At 35.5% G+C, this 24309-nt stretch overlaps 1 protein-coding gene and 2 non-coding genes across 3 annotated transcripts in view; 2 read left to right on the plus strand and 1 right to left on the minus strand.

Annotated features, from left to right (window-relative positions):
- Positions 1-24309, minus strand: part of PAWR (pro-apoptotic WT1 regulator) — a 114965-nt gene that overhangs the window by 67446 nt on the left and 23210 nt on the right. The gene's annotated exons all lie outside the window — the stretch shown is intronic.
- On the plus strand, positions 13870-13975 carry LOC118925955 (U6 spliceosomal RNA). Its single transcript, XR_005030253.1, has one exon. It is a non-coding gene; the product is annotated as a U6 spliceosomal RNA (small nuclear RNA).
- LOC118925954 (U6 spliceosomal RNA) lies at positions 14181-14288 on the plus strand. The gene has a single exon (XR_005030252.1). It is a non-coding gene; the product is annotated as a U6 spliceosomal RNA (small nuclear RNA).

The following is a 24309-nucleotide window of genomic DNA, read 5'->3' on the forward strand; positions in this document are numbered from 1 at the left end:
AGTGATGTTCAAATGAAATCATGATTAAAACACTTCATAAGATATTACCTGCTACACAAACAACCTAAAAGATACATCATTCTTTCAAATATTTATATGCAAGGAACTGTATTAGCAAATAGAGGCAGATAAAATGAGAATTTATGTATTTACTCTTATTTCTTATTCCTTTTCACTAATTAGATAATGAAAAAATGTTTAAAAGATATTAGCACATAATGACCAAAAAAATGAGGTAGCCGAATGAGAAAAGACAGCTAAGTCTTGGAATACAGAAAGCAGATGGACAGTTGCTTATTATGCAGAGCAGAGAAGCCTGAAATCTACAGGTCAACCAAAAAAGGGGAAATAAATTTATACAAAGGAATAGGAGAAAAGGCTTAGCAAGTAAAAGCATCAGAAGCCCCTAAAAGGCAAGGGGAAGGGCTGGGAAAAACAGGAGGAATGGTGAAAAATCTACGTAGGGAAGTTAAGGTACCTAGATCCTTGCTCTCCTCAGTAAGGCAACTACCTTATCCCCACTGAGAAAGTTTACTCTACAAATACTGAACCAAAGAGGTACCTGACTCTGAGACGTCAAGGGTAGAGGTGCAGAGATATCACTGAGAAAAGGAGTGAACACACATATAAAATTGTAGCATTCCCAGGTCCCCTCCCCCATGTGGATCTCAAAACATTAAAATGAAAAAAGTCTAACAAGTAAACATTCCCCATGTTTTCAGACTTAATCAGATTTGCTATATACAGTATTTACAATGGTTCCTGTTCACAAAAAAAGCCATATTTCACTATTAAAAAGAAAGATTTATTACATTCAAGTTTATAAAGAAAAGAAAAGAAAAAAGGAGGAAGGGAATTATTTTAGTAAAGGCTAGATGCTCATCCTGTCAGCAATGTTTTATACATTAATAGGTAATTCAATACAATTTTAAATAGTACATTTGTACTATTTTAATATACATTAGAAAAGACATAGCTAGTATACTGAACCTAAAATTTTACAGATACTATTGCTTAGCCCAGGCTAAGTTTAAAAATAATAAGTAAATGTTAAAACAGGCACTGTGCAGAAATGGCAGTAGCATGTAAATGTCTGAACTTTGAAGCACACTACTGCAGAGACAACAACTAAATTGGGTGGTAAATCTAAGGTCAGATACACTAAAATTCCTTCAAACACCAAAGGGTCCTTCAAATCTGATTCTAGAAACATTTTTAATACACATACTTTAGGAAGCAGATGTGTTCTGGATGTATATTGACATAATGTAGGTTGACCACAGAGATGCTTTTTCAGAGACATTCTCCCAAGATAGAATATAACACTGGGTAAAATTTATTGTTTGAGAAACAGTAACTTAAAATTCTAAAAACGGAATAGATTAAATCAAGAAATAAGAAAGCACTTGGATGAAGTAGAGGAGAATTAGAAGGTGTATTAATACAAACTATCATTTATTGAGCTTCTACTATGTAGTACCAAACTTCTGTGCACTGAGTTAGACAATCAAAACAGGCAGTCTTCTTACACAATTCCCTTTTATAGATTAAAAATTTAAGGCTCAGAAGTTAAGTAATTTATGTGGGGTCCCAGGTGCTGGGAAGGGAAAGGGAAAAGAAGGGGAAAAAATCTTATTTTTCTAACATTTGAAAATCCTTTAAAAATCCATAAATGACTGAAAACTAGAAGGTAAACAAATGGCCAATAAATTAGATTTACTTCATTTAACATTCCAAGGAGGTATTTACCCAGAAAAACCTACTTAATAGAATAAATTCATCACTTTCATCTTATCCTACCTGAGGACTTAATTATGTTGCTGGTTCAGCCAATGAAGAGTCATAAGCAAATAGAATGTCCAAAGCAAAAGCACATTTCTGCTTTTCAATAAAAAAAAAGTCAGAAGTTTGCTGAGCAGCCCAACAAAAAACCACTACCACCAATAAAAAACCATATGCTTTATACTTCTATGATGTTTCTTTAAAATATCAAAGGATGTTTAGCAGTTAAATTTAATTTTTCCAAGTTTTCAGAAATCCTCCCATATTTGCATCATAAAAAGTGGTGATTTTATGAAACTGAAGGGAGACTCTAATATTCATGGTTTTAAAAATGTGCTTTTAATTTTCCTGACTACTAAAGGCTATAATAATGTCACTTGGAAAACAGAAGGCTGAGTGAGCATGTGAGGGTAAAAAGGAATGTTTTTACAGGCAGAGTTGGTAAATACCACTGGCTCTAGATAAACATTCTTCCCTAACTGGAAGCCAATCACATTTCAACGTAAAAAATCTTCCTGTTATATAGGGTAATAAGAGATCGTATTATCTCAATTATCCCTTTATATAAAACTCAAGGGTTGAACTAATACTTTAAACATCATCAACATCCATTCCTTTTTACTGTGTTTCCAACTGAGTCCATACCCAGAGTCAAGAATTAGCTAGTCAACAGGCTTAGATGTTAGTTCTCTAGTTTGAGTACTACAGGAGGCTGATTTTTTATACATCCATGCTTTCCATGTATTATGTGAACAGTCAGTTTGTACGTTACAATACAAGTATGTTAAGGAAAGAACATCGGTGAGACCTAAACCAACTTTAATGTCGTAGCAATCCTTCACTGACTCGCAGCACAGCAGTGTGAAGATGATGAGAAGAAATAACGGTACACACAACACAGACAAGACAAGTAGTGTGATTTTACAGCATCTTACTACGCAGATGGACAATGACTGTGAAGGGGTATGTGGGGGGGACTTGGTGAAGGGGGGAGACTAGTAAACATAATGTTCTTCATGTAATTGTAGATTAATGATACTAAAAAAAAGAAAAAAAAAGAAAAAAAGAAATAATGGCACACAAACACATTCTATAGTAACAAATATGCTATCTGTAAATCTACTTGGATACTGGAGTAAATTATCTTGAATAGAAAGAACTAGGTGCTTTCTATGCACAAAGCATAATCACATGAAATAAATAGAAAGTTTAAAATACAGCAAAATATTACATTTAAGAAATTAAGAGTATTTTTCTCTTCACACTTAAATTTTCACTCTAAATAACACCATAAATATAAACAGGCAGGCAATTCAGAAAAGAAATACAAACACTCAGTAAGTGTAAACATGTACAATCTCAAAGAAATGCAAATTACAGCCAAAGAGAAAGAACTGGTTAAAGAAATTATGGGGCATAATTTGCATTTGAAGATTTCTCTTATAAACCTGAATCTTTGATCCCAGATCTTAGTCTTCCATATTTCAGCTCAGTCTCTCAATACAGCTGCCTCATGTGGTACCTAAGCTTAGATCTGGTCAGAGGATCAGGCTATCCTCAGATTCAGGCTGTGCTAGCAAAACAAAGAAGGAAAGGAATAGTCCTGAGGTTTAAGTCCCTTGGTCCCTTCTATAGTGGATTTCTGAACTATTTGTAAAACACTAGAAGGGACTGATATGATCAGTATTTAAAGCTTAAGCTCTAAAAGGAAAGAAAAGGAAGTAACCCAATGTCATATGACCAATGAATGAGTAAAAAAAGCAGTATGAATATATATATACACACACATACACACACAACAGCATATTAGCCTTAATAAGGAAATTCTGACATACTACATGGATGAACCTTTGAAGACATTATCCTAAAACAAAAGGAGGGCAAAAACAGTATGATTCCACTTCTGTGAGGTTCCTATAGTAGTCAAAGTCAAGAGAGACAGAAACTAGAATGATAGGAGTGGGGGACAGAGAAGGCAGGGAAATGGGGAGTTACTGTTTAATGGAGTTTCAATTTGGGAAGATGAAAAAGTAGCCACACAACAATGTATAGATGTATTTCATGCCAGTTAACTGTATACTTTAAGACAGTTAAAATGGTGAGTACTGTTATGTGTATTTCACCACAATACAAAAAAAGGGAAAGAAAAAACGATTAAGCGCACAACTGCAAAAGACTTGCAAAACCATTAGTGGAATTAAAATATTTAATTTACTAAGTAATGCAAAAATATTCATTGGGTAAATATAACTTCTAACACAGACCACAAACTGGTAAATGTGAGGATTTGAGCTGATTAAAGAAAGGCTTTCAATACAAGTCACTTTAAATCTTTTAAATGAAAACCATTCAAGATTTATGGTTCTGTAGGCAATGTCTCTTAAAATATGGACCATCATGCACTTACATCATTTTCCAACCTCTATGTTAACCTGTTACTGAAATGTATTTACAAAGAATGCATATTTTGCAGCAAATCTTTTCATCAATCACCATGTGAAAACCTTTGGCAGGGACACTGTGCATTCCTGGGAGGATTTAAAATTAGTTTGTGAGGGACTGAAACCTGGCTTAAAAGCGAAGAATTGGATTTAGAATTTGACAAAGACTTTTTCTTTTTCTGAAGAACTTAGTATGTCCTATCATGAGTTTTCACATTTATGTTCTCCATCATTAGTAAAGAAGCAATACAGAATTTCAATTAAAATAAAGTTTTGGTGGTTTTCTGTGTATTATTGTGTTAGCTTCATCTATCTACAACAATATTTGAAATCACATTTCTACTTTTAGCAAAAAAAAGGACTAAATTACTCCGACTGCAGGAAATCCTGTTTCAATTGCATCATTTAAAAACTTAACTGATCTACTGTTGAAAAACAGGAGTTCTCTACTAGAAAGCAAGATAGTTTTCTTTAATTGATGTGATTTCAATCTCCCCACTTTTAACTTGTATATATCAGTGCTTACTAAAAATAAATTCTCCTTTATTTCAAATTATTTTTTTAAGTTTGACAAATTATTACCTATAGACAACAGGCACTCATTTAATTTTGCAACCTTTAGTTTAGCCCCAAAGCCTCAAATTGCTCTAAAGGATCCTTATTTGTAGTGGGTAAGTTACAAAAAATTAAGTACTACTAGAGGTATTATCTGAATGATATGAAATCTTCCTATAAGAGCCAAACTGTCAGATCAACTTAATTTAAGTAGTCAAACATGTTAAAACAGCTGCTGTAAATTTAACAGAACAATATGAAAAGATTAACAAAAGTGAAATGGCAGTCCTTAAAGAACAGAAAGGAGGAAAGCCAAAAGATCCTTGGAATAATACCGGAAGAATATTCCTGTCATATAGCTCAAGGAAATAGAATCCTTATGGGCACAACAGTGATTAGAATAATGGATGAAAGTCTATCCACAATGGTAGCACCACCATTTGCATAAATAATATGTTTGGTTAACTATGGCTGCATTTAAAATTTATCCTAATTAGATAATTATAATCACATAATTATAAGTTCTATTCCACTGAAGCACAGCAAAGCGTATGTTTGTAGGGGGACGAAGACACAGATGAGTCGATCCAGTGGTTGCAAGACCAAGTTAATACCAGTTATAATAATGATAAGGTAGTACATGCGATCAAAATACTAAAAAGAGGGGATACCCTCCCATATAACAGACAAAGCTTTGCATCAATTCTAAGACAATGGCTCAAAAGAAAGCCCTACTGTCCCTCTGTACAAAAGCAGTTCCTCCTTCCCATAAGTCAACCAACCCTGGAAGGCTCTAGAAGTTTCCTCCCCCTCTTAACATGCAAAGCTGCTCAGAAAGCCTAATTCTGTGTGCTGAATAGGAGCACCCCGCGGGAACAGGAGGTACCACTTGGATACCAGGAGCTCCAGCACTTAAATGCTTTCTTCTGTTCAGTAACAATCAAGGAATCCTTTCGATTTGTCAAGTGTTTCTACTGGACTCTGAGGGAAAAACTAAGCAAGTAGAAGGATATATACAAAGTTAGATTTTAATAAGTCATTTAACATCTTTATTAATTTTCTAATGCATTTTAAGCTTGCTAAAAATGCAGAATCTCAAACCTCACGCTGGATGCTTTGAACAAAATATGCATTTTACAAAAGCCCCAAATGATTCATATGCACTTTTAACTCAAGCTAAAAGTCTCTGTAGTATTTTGTAGCAGAGGCATTTTTTATATTGGATAAAATAAAACAATGTAGAAAGACAAACAAGCACATTAAAATCTGAGGCGCTGGTCTGCAGCGGCCACACCGCCAACCTGACATCCCCAGTTAACCCAGGCCTACCTACATGTCACCACACTCCAGTATTTTTTAAGCTTTAGAATGGAGTGTGAAAGCAGCTCGAAATCTGAATATGAAATGACTCTTTCTCCACAACTGGACTAAAATGAGAGAGGACTTGAGTAGAAGTATAGGCTCTTATTCCTGGCTCTCCTTAGGATCCTCCTGGGAATATTACAAAAAATATCAATGTTCAGGATCCACACTCTGAATTAAATATTGAGCATCTGTTCCCAAGATGACTTTAACATTCAGCTGAAAAGGATAACCAATAGAGACTGGCTTCTCACGCTTTCACCTGCCCATACGCCACCTGTGTATCTGTAAAATGCAGGTTCTAGTTCAGCAACTCTAACCTGAGGGGCCTGAGAACTGCACTTCTAAGACTATGAGAAGGAACAACCAGGTTCCTATCCATACTGACGACTCAGGAACAGGTTGTCAAAAACAGAGATTTTGAGGTTTTGCTCTCAACATCTTTTACTCAATAGTCAAGTGTGAATATGATCGCTGAAAATTCACATATGTGTAAGACATTGTTTTAGACTTTCCACATATGTGTCAGACCTTCTTTCACACAGGTGTCAGAATATTTGCATATGTGTCATGTTTTAGACAAAGCCAATACAAAAACGTCTAATCTCATGGAATTTTTCATCTAACAGGTGAAGGAAACAAGCAATTAAAATAGAGTGCTGATGAAGATACCTAACCCAGATCTGAGATGAAGGAAGATTTCTTAAGTAACATATAAAAGGGATGAGCACATTTGGGATGGAAATTATTCAGGGGCAGAGAAGAAGTGAGAGAGACCAGGTCACATCTGAGGAACGCAGTATTCACTACATCTGAAAGTCCACAATGTGAAGGACAGAGAATCTAAGGGAGAATGAAGGGGCAGAGTGAGTAAAAGTCAAAACACAAAGGATCTTGTAAACCATCTTAAACATTTTGGACTTTTCCCAACTCCTTTTCCAATAGGAAAATTGTATGAATAGATTTGTGTTCTGAAATCTAGCTCTGTCTGCACAATGGAAAACAAAATGGAGGCAGATAAATTAATTAGGAGGTACTACAGTGATTTGAGTGATACTGGTGGCCTGAACTGGCATAGTAGTAATAAGGATGGGAAAATAGATGAATCTAAACAATAATAATAACTAAAGTTGACAATATGTGCGAATGAATGGATGTGATTTGGATGTGGGGCAAGGTAATACAGAAGATACTTGTGGTAATGCAGAACATTTCTATCAATAACTTGGAAAAACCAGGTAGATGGTCATACTACTCATAAGTTAGGGAACACAGAAAATAAAGTTTAGCAGGAAAAGACTACAAATTTTAGAAATAAATGCATAAATGTTTAGTAGGCAAACTGGCACATACACCTCATGTCGAAAATAGGTATTGGTTCATAAATTAACAATAATGACATCCACTTCTGACCAAGCTGGAGTAGTAAGGACCAGACTTACCTTCCTTCAATAGAAGATTTAAAACTATCAGTGTATACATGGAAACTGAAGCTTTAGGGGTTGGCTGGGATTGCTAAGTCATATATAGATTCAGAAGAACCTAGCATAGGACCATAAAGAATGCCAACATTAAGGAAGTAATAAAGCAGAGAGACTGTGAAGGGGTGTCCAAAGAACTGGAGGAGACACCTGGAAGTGTGGCATCATTGAAGCAAAGGAAAAATAGCTTTTTTTCTTGGAGAGTCTTTCAAGGAAAGAGCAATCTACAATGTTAAATGTAAGATAAAGCCTAAAAAAAGTTCAAGGTACAAAAGAAAGATTATGAGAAAGGCAACATGGTGTAGGAGAAAGAACACCAAGACAGTCGTTCTTTATCCAATAATTTGTGTTGTTGTAATGAGAAAGACTAAGAATTATAGTGAAAGTTTTATTTTAGGTTTGTCAGTTAAGAAAAACCACAAATCACAGATGCCAACACGTTCTTGCATCTGGCATTGGCACCTTCATAATATGCTATATTCAACATAAACAAAAATAATTAATTGTCCTTAATTGAGTAGTTAAAGGAAATCAAATCAGAATCAAGCTTAGAGTTATTAATGCACATACTCATTAAGCATTCAGGAAAGTCCAACTTGGAGGTTTATCTTCCCATCTAAGTTTGATAGGAAACTAAATACTTGAAATTCTTCCAGTTTTTCTTTTTTAATGAGTAATATGGTTATTTATGTTCTTCCTATCAGAAAACCAAGCAGGGAAATATTTTTTGGCCTCATTTTACAATAAAAATTTGTTTACATATGCAGATATACATCATCAGTACATGTAAGAATTTAATTCAGTAAACTAAATGTTGTGAACTATCTTCAAAACAAATGCAGAACTACATAACACTAAAATCCTCCCAAAATAAACTAGTCATCCTTCAAAGTAAATAACACCAAAAAGTAGTTATGTTTAACTGCTTCCTTTAAGTGTTTATGCAGTTTCAATTTAGTAAATATTCCAAAATGAAAAAAGAAGTTATAAAATAGAATCATGTTAAGTGCCTTGACTCTTAACATACTTTAAAAAAAAAAATTTTAACTCAAGCGAAAGTCTCTGTAGTATTTTGTAGAAGGGGCATTTTTTATATTGGATAAAATAAAACAATGTAGAAAGCCAAATACAGTCATACACATTCACACTCACAAACATGAACAAGCTTTGTTCTTGTTATTAAAAACATTGCCCCCATTCTCTACCTCATCTTAGTAGCCTCATCTCCATTTGTACAGTAGTAATATATGACTGGAGAAAACCCACTAGTTCATGTATTGTCCAGACCAAACAATCCTTCAATAAGACAAATCCTTAACGAAATGTTGAAGGAAGTTTATCACAGTATACCCCATTTTACAACTTATATACATTTCTATCTGTAGTCACTCAGAATATTTAGTGCATTTTTATATAACCTAGGAGAGAAATAAGCTATGTTAGCTTGAGACTACACATTAATATAAAAAAACAAAAAACAGATCAAAAAAATTTTTAATTATTTTCTATGATATTTAGAAAGGATTTTGTCTGTGGCCCATTCTGTCTCCATTCTCTCCTATGATATTTAACAAAAGAAAATATCAAAAGAAAACTCCCCCCAAAAGCAGTTTTACAAATTGTTCAAAAGAAGAAAGGTTGAAGGGGGGATAGGGGAAGAGACACAGAAAGAAAAGATTCACTCTTCTTAGCCAACTATTTCAGTAGAGAAGGCTGCCAGAAATAACAGTAAAAATAAAAAGCTGAGAACAATATATTCCTCATTACCTGTAGTGCTAGGCCCAGCATAACACTTTGGGAGATGTAACTAGACACTGAAAGGCACTGAGCACATCTACCACAGATACAGTGGATCACAGACACAAGTACTTTGAGCTCTGCAATCAGCTACAGTGAGCAGCCTAAAGTCTCTGCTGCATTTACCCTGATCAGGAGTAGCCACAGGAAATGAAATGAGGGAAACAGGAAACAGCACAGATAAAATGCTTTTTCCTAGGGTAAATTTCAAAGTGGCACTGACAGATATCTGCTCCTTTCCTGATCAACTGAACATGTTACGAGGCAGAAAATGAAAATAGTTATACCTTACCACAGGAGAATTCAGGATGAGAGAGAGAGACATAAGCAGAAATGTTAGGAGGAGGAATGGAGAGAAGAGAATGAAACAGAGCAGAGCTTTAAAAATATTTCCTGGGGATAACTTTCATACACACATATACCCCACAACCACTACACCACCACCATCACTAGACAAGAATACTTTCCTCTGTTATATACTTTCATAAAAACCTAACACCAAAGTTCTCAAGCTCTAGGACACATTAGCATTACCTGGAGAGTTTGGTAAAACGGGTTTGGGGTGAGGCCCAAGGTTTTGCATCTTTAACAAGGTCCTAGGTGAAGATTCAACTAGACCCAGAACCACACCTTAAAAGCTCTATACTTACCCTTTTGTAACACTCATCCTACTCATGACCATTTATTTATAAGTATCTGTCATCTAGGAGGAGAGACGCTCTGTTAAATCCACCACTATATGCCTATCACTCATCACAATGCCTGATATTTCACAGTCCCCAAATATTATTTACTGAATAAAAACTAGTAGTAAAAACATGGAATATATTCAGAAGGGGGGGGATGCTAAAACGAACAAAAGTACAAAGACACACAAAACAAAAACACAATATGAATTACAAATATTTACTGAAATGGCCCAAGTCCTAATGAGAATGGCAGTAACTGAGCACTAATTTCAAAGGGAGGTCATAAACCATAGAAATGTGTGAGACAATGAGGCAGAAAAAGCCAAACAGAAGTAAAAGAAAAAACAAATGAATATTTTACATCATTAAAAACATGCTATTTTCAAGTGGAAGGATGGTAAATTGAATTCTAGTGAAGATAATTTGTTATGAACATAATGCCATTAGGTGTCTGTGACTGTAATCATCATCATAGAGAAAATTCATTAGGTATGTATGAGTCAGACACTACAGAAAGCAGTTACATTTAATCGACCACTCCAGATAGCTCTTTTCTGCATTTTACAGATAAGTAAACTAGGCTACAAGTGATGGAATCACTTGCCCTTAAGAGTCAGATGGGCCTCTGCTAGAATCCCAGGTTTCCTACCTTGTTTCCTAGTAGAATGGCCTTGGGCAAATTAGTTTAGCCTTTTAACCTCTTGCTTAACTGTTACTCTTTTCATTAAGATAGTTTTTTTGTCAAAGTTATTTTGGTTTGTGTTTATTGTTAACCTACCATTTAATGAGTGCTCTGTGTGCTAAATAACATGATCAAGAGTGTCAAGCTGTAAAACTCGATTAACACAATAGTGCATAGGCCTGACTTCCAAATAAGTCCAACTTCTTCATTTATAAAGTGGATATAATAATAATAATACCAACCACACAAGGCTTATAAGAATGTCTAGCAATAAAATCCATCTTCTACTACATCACCATTATTACTACTAATCCATATATCAACAGAGAGATGAATATTAGTACCATTTTACAACTAAGGAAATTGAGGCTAAAAGGGTTTAGGACCTGGGAGGGATCTATAATTAATTATATCTATTTGATTCAAGTATTTGTTGAATGTGGTTACTTTATATATACTCAAAGTGCTGTTAATTAAAAATGTTGTTAAAGTTACAATTTATAAACCTTAGCTTATTTTTTAAAAAATTTTTTATTAAGGTATTATTGATATATACTCTTATGAAGGTTTCACATGAAAAAACAATGTGGTTACTATATTTATGAAGTCCCCACCTATACCCCAATGCAGTCACTGTCCATCAGTGCAGCAAGATGCCACAGATTCACTATCTGTCTTCTCGTGCTACACTGTTTTCCCCGTGATCCCCCACACCATCTGTACTAAACATAATACCCTTCAATCCCCTTCTCCCTCCTTCCCCACCTGCCCTCCCACACCCCTCCCCTTTGGTAACCACTGTCTCTTCTTGGAGTCTCTGAGTCTGCTGCTATTTTGTTCCTTCAGTTTTGCTTTGTTGTTATACTTCACAAATTACGGAAATCATTTGGCATTTGTCTTTCTCTGCCTGGCTTACTTCACTGAGCATGTCCTCCAGCTCCATCCATGTTGTTGCAAATGGTAGGATTTGTTTCTTTCTTATGGCTGAATAGTATTCCACTGTGTATATGTACATCTTCTTTATCCATTCATCTACTGATGGACACTTAGGTTGCTTCCATATCTTGGTTATTGTAAGTAGTGCTGAGTTAAACATAGGGGTGCATATGTCTTTCTGAATCTGAGAAGTTGAATTCTTTGGGTAAATTCCAAGGAGTGGGATTCCCGAGTCAAATGGTATTTCTATTTTTAGTTTTTTGAGGAACCTCCATACTGCTTTCCACAATGGTTGAACTAGCTTACATTCCCACCAGCAGAGTAGGAGGGTTCCCCTTTCTCCGCATCCTCGCCAGCATTTGTTGTTCTTAGTCTTTTCGATGCTGGCCATCCTTAACTGGTGTGAGGTGATATCTCATTGTGGTTTTAATTTGCATTTCCCTGATGATTAGTGATGTGGAGCATCTTTTCATGTGCCTGTTGGGCATCTGAATTTCTTCTTTGGAGAACTGTCTATTCATATCTCTGTCCATTTTTTAATCGGGTTATTTGCTTTTTGGGTGTTGAGTCATGTGAGTTCTTTATATATTTTGGATGTTAACCCCTTGCCGGATATGTCATTTACAAATATATTCTCCCATAATGTAGGATGCCTTTTTGTTCTGTTGATGCTGTCCTTGGCTGTACAGAAACTTTTTAGTTTGATGTAGTCCCATGTGTTCATTTTTGCCTTTGTTTCCCTTGCTTGAGGAGATGCATTCAGGAAGAAGTTGCTCATGCTTATCTTCAGGAGATTTTTGCCTATGTTGTCTTTTAAGAGTTTCATGGTTTCATGACTTACATTCAGATCTATTTTGAGTTTACTTTTGTGTATGGGGTTAAACAATAATCCAGTTTCATTCTCTTACATGTAGCTGTCCAATTTTGCCAACACCAGCTGCTGTCATTTCCCTATTGTATGTCCATGGTTCCTTTATCATATATTAATTGACCATAGATGGTTGGGTTTACATCAGGGCTCTCTAGTCTGTTCTATTGGTCTATGGGTCTGTTCTTGTGCCAGTACCAAATTGTCTTGATTACTGTGGCTCTGTAGTAGAGCTTCAAGTTGGGGAGCATAATCCCCCCAGCTTTATTTTTCCTTCTCAGGATTGCTTTGGCTATTCAGGGTCTTTTGTGGTCCATATGAATTTTAGAACAATTTTCTCTAGTTCGTTGAAGAATGCTGTTGGTATTTTGATAGGCATTGCATTGATTTCATTTATTGATAACTGATTGCTTATTAAGTCTTCTTATTTACAGGAAAAGATATTGTCTATGTAATGGGGAACAGGGAGAGACACTGTGTTACAGAATTAACCTCCAAAGAAGAATAGTTAAGAGAAGTACTGTAAAAGAGATAAGAAAGCAGGGGGAACATCCTCTCCTATGTTATGTCCAGAACTTACAAAACAGCCCCTCAAGATATAATTTACAATTTCTACTTTCTCAGAGGCTATATTTCTCATTTTAGGGTATACATGCCCTTCCTGGAAATAAACCATGACATCCTGGTATGCAGAGGCACAATACATATATGACTATTCCTGGAGCACCAAATATATTAAAAAATGGGGGCTGGGAGGGAAACAGAATGGGAGATTTCAAAGAACTGGGTAATTACTTTGGTATATAGAACTGTACCCTCTTCTACCCAGGAGTCATTTGGTGGCAGTGGGAGAAGCACTGGTTTGTATAATAAACCTATCAATGGCATAACATTAAGTCTTTTGCTACAATCACCAAAAACAAGGTAAGTATGACCAAATCAGATAGCATATATGCATTTTCTTCAAGCCCTGTCTACTAAGTACTAATATCTGCTTGGTTTTTTAAAAACTACAACTCACCTGCTTGAGGAAAAGGCTCATGTAACAAATAGTTGTTTTTCTCTCCAAGTCACTTTTGTAATTAAGATTTATAGAAGATTTTCTACCACTGTATTTCTTTAGAATACCTATGCAAATTTTTATTGCCAACCAATGTAAAGAAAACAGATTTATATCAATCTTTTCATAACATTATTTGATTCACTTCTTCCCTTTCATACAAAGTTCTTTCCCATCCATGGACAAATGCCAGGGAATTAAAAGTTGGATGTTTCTGCACTCACATCAACAGCACATATACTAAAATTGGAACAATACAGAGATTAGCACAATGACTCCTGAGCAAGGATGACATGCAATTTGTGAAGCATCCCATGTTTTTAATAAATTAGTCACCAGATTCGATGAAAGTACAGCATAAAGAATATAGTCAATAATTCTGTAACATCCTTCTGAGTAGACATACAGCAAATACACTAGTTGCGGGTGAGCATTTAATAATGTGTTTAATTGTTGAATCACTATGTTGTATACTTGAAACCAAAGTAATATTGTATATTAACTATCCTTCAATTTAAAAAGTTGGAGTGCTAACTTCTACAGCACATATACTAACACTGGAACAATACAGAGATCAGCATGGCCTCTGCACAAGAATGACATACATGCAAATTCGTGAAATGTCCCGTATTTTTTCTCTAGGGGAAAATGAAGTTGGATGCTGCTATTGTGATTCTCTTTCCCCGAGATCCATGCTGTCCGATGGAAATAAACTGTAAGTCATTCATGTCACTTTAAACGTTTTAGTAGCTACATAAAAAAAGTAAAAAAGAAAAAGGTAAAAATAATTTAATAATACACTTTAACCAAATAGATCAAAGTGCAATTTCAATGAATTTAATACGTAATTCATATAAAACATATGAATGTTTAATATTTTAACATTAATATTTTAATTATTTAATATTAATGTATTTTCAAAGTCTTCAAAATCCACTATAAAATACCAGTATAAAAAATCCAGAAAGTATAAAATACCTACTACACATCTCAACTCAGACTAGTCACACATCAGGTGCTTAATACCACCTGTGGTAGCGACTATCCCACTAGACAGGGAAACCCAATATGGCAAAAAAAATGAGTTTGCTGAACTGAAGGCTACAAATTCCTGACGTTCAAGCCTACGCAATCTGCTAAAGCAATGAGAAGAGAGGGCCTTTATTTACTCCCTTGCCTTTTACTGATTATCAGAGTAAAACTGAAATTGAATGCAAAAAGATGTGAGGAATCAGCAGAATAAACGCAAAAGGTATAAACCTCTGTACTAGCAAAATTAAAAAGATTCAGTGGCACATCAACAATAAGAAAACCAAAAATGACCATTTGGTGAAAGTGAAAATTCATTAATCAAGTACCTACTGTGTTTAACATTAATCTATAAAAATACAAATATGAGTATTAGTGATTCTCAAATCTGGCTGGAATTCAAACACTGGCAAATTGACTTCAGAATTAGGAAACTACACAAGGCCCTTTATGCTGGTACCAAGTTTCTTCTGTCGGAAATAAGACCACTTTCCTTTTGGTAAATGGCAACCCCCACCTCTCCACTTCCACACCACACCCGAGACCTCCCCTGGCCAGTCTGCAAATTAAGCAGTCTTTATTGCAACCCCTCAAGGCAGCAGACAGAACTTTCCCTTACAACACATAATTCTTTCCTCAGGCATTTCTTAAATCCATTACTAGGTTTGTGTGTATTCTGAAACTTCCAAGAGAGAGTGGTAAAACATAAATATCTTCCAAATTTATTTAACTACCTGAACTTTTTTCCTCTTGGCCAGGACACCTCACCCCATTGCACCTCACCAAAAGCATTTTATTGTACTTTAAAAGAAGTGAAATCATACAAAATAGATAATAAATATAAAATAGTAAAATATCATTCTAGCTAAGGAAAAAAATTATCCTTAAGAACTTATATTCAAACTCTTAACCATAAATAAAATTTCTAACTAGAAAACTTACAGATTTCAATACATTACATTAAAGGTAATATTTCACCTTTAATTGTAAGAAGATAGTTTTAAAATTTATTTTCTAAAATAACTTTTATATCAGTAACACTTAAACGTAAAGCCCTATTAAAACTAGGAAATTTGTTAACTACAAAGTTTAATACCACCTTTGCATCATTATGTACATTATAGCTCCCTCCCCCAACAGTGTACCCCTTACCACTCCCCCAAAACACTTATTTCTGTAAGCATCTATGAGAAGCTCTTGTGCTCTCTGTACAGGGCTCAGAGACCATGGGGTTCAGGGAATTATAGGAGGGTTATAGCCTGAGTTGTAATCATATTCGGAAAGTAAAAAGGGAAAAGCAATAAAAAGCAAAAATAAAACCACCTCAAATGACAACCAAAATGTTGCTACTTGAGAAAGTGCTAAAAAAGATTCTCACACTGAAAAAGTCCTCTCCAAAAAAAAAGCCCTACTGGAATGCAGGAAATGTTACCTAAATTAACAGACAAATCTCAGTCAATAAGTTTAGCAGAGCTTAAAAGATCCAGCTATCTGGGACAGGAAATCGAAATGAAAATCATTCATAGGTATAATACTTTACACATTTGACAAAACAGTGTTTACAGATAACCTTTCATTTGATTCTCACAATAACCATAAAATTAAGCTGTCATTCAAATAACTAGGTTGCGTTGTATTCTAACAACAAAATAAAAGATCAGAGAAACTAGTTAATTGCTCAGTCGTACAACTACAGAAAAGTAAAAAAACCTTTTTAGTTCTTAGCCTGTGACTTTCTACCATATCTCCATATGGGGAAATCTAGATAGCATGGAAATACTAATCTCTTGCTTCCATTCACATCCTCATTCTGGCCCATTCACTAATGGACCACATTGCTAAACTGAGCTAGAATTTGGTTCAGCTTCTTTCCCTTTATCCCCTCTGCAAGGCAAAAAATTACCATTCACACATAAAGACCAAATTTGGAGCCTATTTCTATGGATTCCAACCTAAGAAATACACATAGGCTAAAACCAAATCCTATAAAGTCCGTTTATGAATCCGCAAACTGTAAGTCATAAAATGGCACCCATTTCCATCAGGTCTATTTTGAGAAGACAGAGGACAAAAGATAAATACAGAATAGTTATAAAACATGTGAGTCAACACTTAAAACCCTAAGACAGAGAAGAAAAACAAATCAACAATTATCTCAGCAGATCTCCATAGCCCATCTGAAAATGAGTAAATACTGAGTTAACTGATTAGGGTTCCATGGCAACACCAAGGGAGCAAGCCTCACCTTATTAAACACCTATTCACTCATTTTTCCATCACACAAATTATTGTTAATTATTAAGAATTACTAATTCTTAATGTTTATCTTTAATAGTAATCCTTAATAATTATTGAATGTTATTTATTAATTATGTTAATCATTAAGAAGGATGGATTTGGGAGTGAGATAAACCTGGATTAAATTTGGGCACCACCAGTTATTAGCTATGTAAAACTGGGCAAGTACACAGGTTTCTCATTGGTAAAATGCAGATTTACCCACCTATTTCTAGGATTTGGATTAAATAGAAGTACTTATTCGGATTAAATAAATGTAAATATCTACCACATAGGAATCCTCCAGATAAGTGGTAGCTATTTTTACTTACAATGACAGCATAGTATCATTTTCCTTATTTCTTTATCATTAGTGATTAGCATTTTAAATAACATTTTCTCAATGGTTCTTTTCTCCACCTTCAGATCCTAAATACTGAGAGTTTAATAATGCTAAGAAATATAAGAAAAAGTAGGATTTTTAAAAATGAAGGTCAAGGAATAATAAGACTTTGATTGGGTAATCTGTTTTAGCTAACATGAAGCTATTAATAAATCCTATAAATCAAATGTTTCTCAAAAGACACTGATAGTCTACTTTCATCAAAATTATCTGGTGAAATTTTTAAAATACAGATTCATGGGTTGCCTCGTGTGAACCTCTGACACAGCAACTCATAAGAGAAATAAATTAAAAGTTATACTATATGTAGTGATTTACTAACATCCCAATTAACTTAAGTATGATATGATTAAGGAGGCTATTTGGTTATATATAATAAATTGACAAAAATAAATCTTAACTACAAAGTATATGCACACATTCCAGAAAAAGTACTCAGTGTTGGCAAATATGAAATTGTCAAAGAGAGTAATAGCTCATGTCTTAGTCTCTATGGGCTGTTATAACAAAATACTATAGACTAGGTGGCTTATAAACAACAGAAATTTATTTCTCACAGCTCTGGAAGCTAGGAATTCCAAGATTAAAGCACTGGTAGATTAGGTACCTGGTTAGAACCCACCTCCTGGTTCACATTGGAGGGCTCTCTGCTCTCACATGGTGGAAAGGGCAAGGCTGCTCACTGGACACTTTTTATAAGTGCACTAATTCCATTCATAATGGCTTTGCCTTTAAGACCTAATCACCTCCCAAAGCCCCTCCTCCAAAATCACACTGGGGACTTGGTTTCAATATATGAATCTGGCCGAGTAGAGGGGACAGGACAAACATGTTCAGTCTACAGCAGCTTAAGTATAGTTAATTCTTCATTCTATACAAAAAATTGCCCATTAAAAATTACTAGACCTAGTAACTTAGAACTATTCATCATTCTATGGTGGCTACTCAAGAGTCTCAAAAAAAATGTAAATTTTCAAAGAAATTCTATGAATGCAAAAATTATTTAAATTTTATTTTTATTTTTCTCTCCAAATATGAAACTAATACTGGTACTTCAAACCATAATTGGGCTATTAGATTCTAATCCCTAAAATAATTTTCATCAGATCTCAAAATAACAAGTCTAAATGGAAAACATTTATTTTGCTGACAGGTTATTCTATTTGGCTCAGCTTCCATTCATCCTTCAACTCACATCCTTCTCATTTCTAACCCACATTAAGTAACTATTTAAACTGCCAAATATTTTAAGATCTATAGATAGTTGGCTCAATAAGCTCATCTCAACATACTTCTACTGTATTGTAAAAATTCCAAAAGTCAACTGAAATAAAAATTGTTAAGTATACAGAAAAACTGATTCTACATTTCATCTCAAATATACACAAGTAAGGAATTAAGACAAACTTCCCCTTTCATATGTGTTTAAGACCAGAAACTGAAATTTTATTATGCCTAATTAATCTATTGCCTATACTACTCTGACACACATCTCCTCTCCCCAGACTTCATTCCATTCTAAGTTTTAGTCTCTGGGTTTTATCACTTATGACAGCTTACAACAGTCTTGCTTCATGAATACTCAAATTTTGGAAGCAATTCCGGAAGTAGATTAGACAGTTCAGTTTTCTAAAATAAAATTATAGCAAAACTTAACATCCCATAACAGAGCCTCTATTTTTGCTTCTATGAAGATAAAAGTAATATAGCTCACAATGTACAAATTTTAAACTATTCACAGACATTATCCTGTTTAATCTTTACAACATTTCTATAAGGAAGCAGAAAAGTAAAAGCATCAGATAACTTGGAAGCTTCAAATCATTTTTTAGATTCCTCAGTTTCTTAAAGAAAGAATAATGTTATTTGATATATTACTAAAATAAGCGACCTGTAAGATGCAAACTGCACCTTAATAATTTAAGAAGGCAACTCAAAAACATATTAGCTAAGGGCCTCCTTTCTTTTGTAAAAGTCTCTAACTGGAAATGGCTTCAAGTCCTCTCTCACATGGTAAAAGAAATGCAATGAAGTTTCTATCTCCCTACAGTGAAAGAACCACGCATTTAGCCTACCTTATTAATACACACCATATTTCAGGGTAACTAAATAAAATAGAAAGTTCTCTTTGTTAAAATATCAAGCTAATAAATTACAAAGGTAATAACTAAATAAAAGAAAACATTCTCTTTATTAAAATATCCAGCTAATAATTACATGGGAATGATAGCATTAGAATACCACCACTTTATAACCCCCAATAAAATGGATCTAGAACAAGCAGTCCTCAAAACATGGTCTGAGCACCCCTGTAGATCTCCAAAACCCTTTCTTTCCAAGAATCTGCAAAGTCAAAACGATTTACAATAATACTATGATGTCACCTGCTTTCCCCCTTCTCATATTCTTATGAGTGTACATGAAGTTTCCAGAGACTACATGATGTGCTATCACAGCACACTAAATGCTATAAAAATCTAGCTTTCTTCTTCTAAACTGGACTAGAAAGAGATTTACAAAAATGTAAAACAATGCCACCCTTCTCACTAAGTTTTTGTTTTGGAAAATAGTTTTCAAAAAAACTTTATTTACATAAACATGAAATGGACTTATTGTTATTTTAAAATAAATAACAGATATATCTATAATTTCTTAGTTTTAATTTCTATTAGGGTAAACACCAAAAGTTAAAATATTTACACATCAACAAAAATCTTGAGGATCCTCAATAATTTTTAAGAATAAAAGGGGTCATTCTGGGACTAAAAAGCTTGGTAACAGCTGATGCTCTGGTAATTCATCAATAACTGATAACGTCACTTAATGAGAGCTGACCAGATTTTGAGTCCTCCTGATCGAAGTACAAAATAGTATCTATGAAGTATTCCTGCCAAAAAAAAATAAAAATGAACACGAATTCGATCAAACTTCTAGATTAAATCCAAATCTACCAATTTATAGAAATAATAGGTGTGGATAAAGTGAAGGTTCCTATGGACAGGATTCTCACCTGGCCTTGGTGGGCTAGCTCACTACACACATGTGGGCAATACTTGTTATCAACTCTATATAAAGAGCTCCACCCAGTGCTCTGGGTGACATGGTGGCATGGCTGGAGAGCGGAGATTGGAGTGGTGACAGCGCCAAGGACAGAGACTGAGATGGCTGCGGGTTAGAGAGGCCCAGAGGCAGAGACCGGCTTGCTGCATGCAGACTTGCTCTGAGTGGACGCAATTCTAGTGACTGATCTGCCACTATGGAAATAAAGTTGGGTATAAACCCTTTCACCCCAAGAATGTTCCATTGTCATTTTTCAGTCTCATTGAATTCATAGTAAACTTGTTGGGGGCTGTAATCCACTGGCAAGACAACAGGGTTCAGAGAATTACATTAAATACCTCCATGGGAAAGCAATCAGCAAAACCCAGGCTTCAGGAAACATGACAGTACAATCAACTTTATTCAATAAATAAATTTACAAAAGAATAAAAGAGAAAGGGAGACTGTGAAGATTGAAAGAAGGTTAAAGAGACATAGCAACCAATTGCAGTACATAAACCTTATTTGGGAAAAATATAAAAAAACACGTATGAGGCAATCATGAAAATCTGAACACTGGAGTACATGATATTAAGGAATTATTACTTGTCACAGTGGTTTTGTGGTTATCATTAAGAGCTGGTATCTTTTATAAATGTATACTATTTACAAATGAAATTAGATGAATCTAGTTGCCTCAAAATAATGGGGATTGGGAGAAATACATAAAATAAGACTGGCCACAGTTGATAATTATTGAACCTGGATAGTATGTTTATACACAGGTTTATTATACTGTTTTGTTTACCTTTGTCTGATTTTTTTATATAATAAATGTTGTTTTTTAATGCTTCAAGTTAGAAGAACATTTATTTCTGCAAGTAAGCTGAATCAATTATCCTTAAACCAAAGAGTATCCTAACCAGTGTTTCTTCCCATTAAGCCTGATGTTTTGTTGTTTCTGTTTCACAAGGAAGCCCTGAACAGATCTATCTCTGATTATTCCAGCACCTTACTTCTGAACTCTTCACCTCCAAGAATATTAAAACAAAAACAACTGGTAAGAAAGCAAGGTTACAGAGAAGACAAATATAAGGATAAGGATCAGGAATGCAAATTGGAGATTTCACACAAAAAGGAAATAGATTCAATCAGGAAGAACAAATACCAGCATGCTCACAGACACACACACTGATTCTGTGCTATGTATCGCCCACACCCTACAGTGAAAGAAGAGTTCAAAAGAGCCAGAGGAAGGAAGGAATGAGTACATCTCAGAATAATTTCCTCGTATCCTTTTCTGTTTCAAGTATGTCAAAGACTTTGATTAATCTTTACACTTTGGTTTGAAAGTCTTCAGGCCTAGAGACATTGAAAGACTAGCCCTAAAAGTTATCAGCTTGAGCTATATATAGGATTCCCAGGATGTAAGACCAATCTTCAACGGAGAGTTTCTTTCACAATGGCCTTCAGAGGATTTTTGTAAGTATTTGCATAATAGATTTATGGCTCACAGAGGCCTCAGAACTTTCCCTGCATGGCAGGAAAGGGTAAGCCATATCACAGAGGAGGGGCATGTTTAATTTTCTAGGATCATCCAAATTTCAAATATCCTATTTTGCCATCAGGTTATATATTCTGATTGGTTTGGGTAAAACAATCATCATAACTATAGAACTTAAGTAACTATGACATATTTAATAATATCTCCATGCCTAATAGTCATCTTCAAAGAGTTCAGTTTTAAGTTCTCCAAAGGAGCAACTCTAACAAGCATTTTTGTCATCTACTTAGTTGAGTCACTCCACTCAAGTGAATAAATGGAGAAACATATTGAAACTGTTAAGTGAGTTATTCTGTATAAATAGCAATTATTCTGTTTTTAATGGCTTACTTTCCTAAGAAAAAAATGTCAGTATTGTTAACCTATGGGTGGCCAAAAAGCTAAAATAGGAAAGAAATAAAGTTGTTCACTACACTGTTTCATTCCTTGCAACAAGGCAAATTTTAATTTTTCCCCTTTTACAAACTTCCCCTAACAATGTAAACAATTTTAACAACAACAAAAATTTTTAAGAACCAATAGATAGTATGTAAGCATAGTCTAAAAGAAAAATGCAAGGAACGTTACTAAATCATGAAAGGATTTTTCTGTTTATTTTTAAAACTACATTCTCCATAGGTGGACAGCTAAAGATGGTGGCATGAGTAGGGCAGCGGAAATCTCCTCCCAAAACCATACATATTTTTGAAAATACAACTATTCCTAAAAGAGAGACCAGAAGATACAGTACAACAGCCAGGCTACATTTACATCTGCAAGAACTCAGCATCTCAAAAAAAGGGGAAGATACAAAGCCATGACCCAGCAGGACCCCAGCAGTTCCCCCACCCCAGCTCAACAGTGGGAGGAAAAGAATCAGAGTGGGGAGGGAGTGGAAGCACAGGACTGCTAAATAACCACCCCTAGAAATCTGCACCAGGAGCACAGACACACACTGCATGGTGTACTGGATATTAGAGAAACAGAAAAGTAAAATCTGAGACAGAGACTGTGAGTGGGTCCCCACAGCATGCTCCCCTGGGACAAAAAAAAGCAGACGCTTTAAAAGTCTTAAAGGGACAAGGGCTTAAAAGCTGGACAACATTGCCCAGCACACTCAGCCCAGCAGGCTTGGAATCTTAAGGAACTTCAGGCATCCTAATCCCGGGGAGGTAACGCACCTCCAAAGCCCCTCACACCAATAAGCAGCCTGCTGTTCATCCCTCCCGGCCAGCGCTGCAAGCAAACCAGGTGACCCGCCACAGCTTCAGACCAGCCGGGAAGCAGTGCGGCCCACAGCAACGACACAGAGGCTTCCCCCACTGTGCAGCTAACCCGGACAGACCCAGAGGCTCTGCCAGCACACAGCTCCAAGGCACAGAGGAAGCCAGCCCAAGGTCCAGAAGGCACAAAGGGGTGTCATTCTCACAGGAGTAACACACCTGGTGCATCTGTGACCCACCGCAGTGCCCTAGGCTATCCCGGGCTACACCGCCGACGGCACCTCAGGAGATTATCCAAGAGACTGCTCCCTCTGTGCAGGTAACCAGCACAGGCAGCAGAGAAGGGAAAGGTGACCAGCAAGCAGGAAGGGACTTTGTTCTCCCAGATGACACATGAGCCACCTGCTGGCGATCAATTCTGTTGCCATGAAAACGCAGAAGAATCTGGTCCAGTCAAAAATTATTCAGACAACCCCAGAGAAAGGGCGTAGTGAGGTAGATATAATGAATCTTCCAGAAAAAGAATTCAAAATAAAAGTCATAACTGATGGACCAGCAGAGAAATATGCAAGAGATAAGGGATGAAGTCTGGAGGGAGATAACAGAAATGAAACAATCAATAGGAAGACATAAAAGCAGACTGGATGAGGTGCAAGAGACTGTCAATGGAATAGAAATCAGAGAACAGGAATAAAGAGAAGCTGAGGCAGAGACAGACAACAGGATCTCTAGGAATTAAAGAATATTAAGAGAACTGTGTGACCAAACCAAACAGAACAATATTCGTATTATAGGGGTACCAGAAGAAGAAAAGAGAGAAAAAGGGGTAGAAAGTTCTTTGAAGAAATAATTGCTAAAAACTTCCCCAAGCTGGGGAAGGAAACAGTCTCTCAGACCATGGAAGCCCACAGAACTCCCAACACAAGGGACCCAAGGAGGACAACACCAAGACATATAAAAAATAAAATGGCAAAGTTCAAAGACAAGGACAGGGTATTAAAGGCAGCCAGAAAGAGAAAACACATCACCTACAAAGGAAAACCCATCAGGCTATCATCAGACTTCTCAACAGAAACCTTATAGGCCAGAAGAGAATGGCATGATAAATTTAATGCAATGAAACAGAAGGGCCTTGAACCAAG

The sequence above is a fragment of the Manis pentadactyla genome, chromosome 10 (genome assembly GCF_030020395.1).
Source record: "Manis pentadactyla isolate mManPen7 chromosome 10, mManPen7.hap1, whole genome shotgun sequence".
In the NCBI taxonomy this organism is placed as follows: Eukaryota; Metazoa; Chordata; class Mammalia; order Pholidota; family Manidae; genus Manis; species Manis pentadactyla.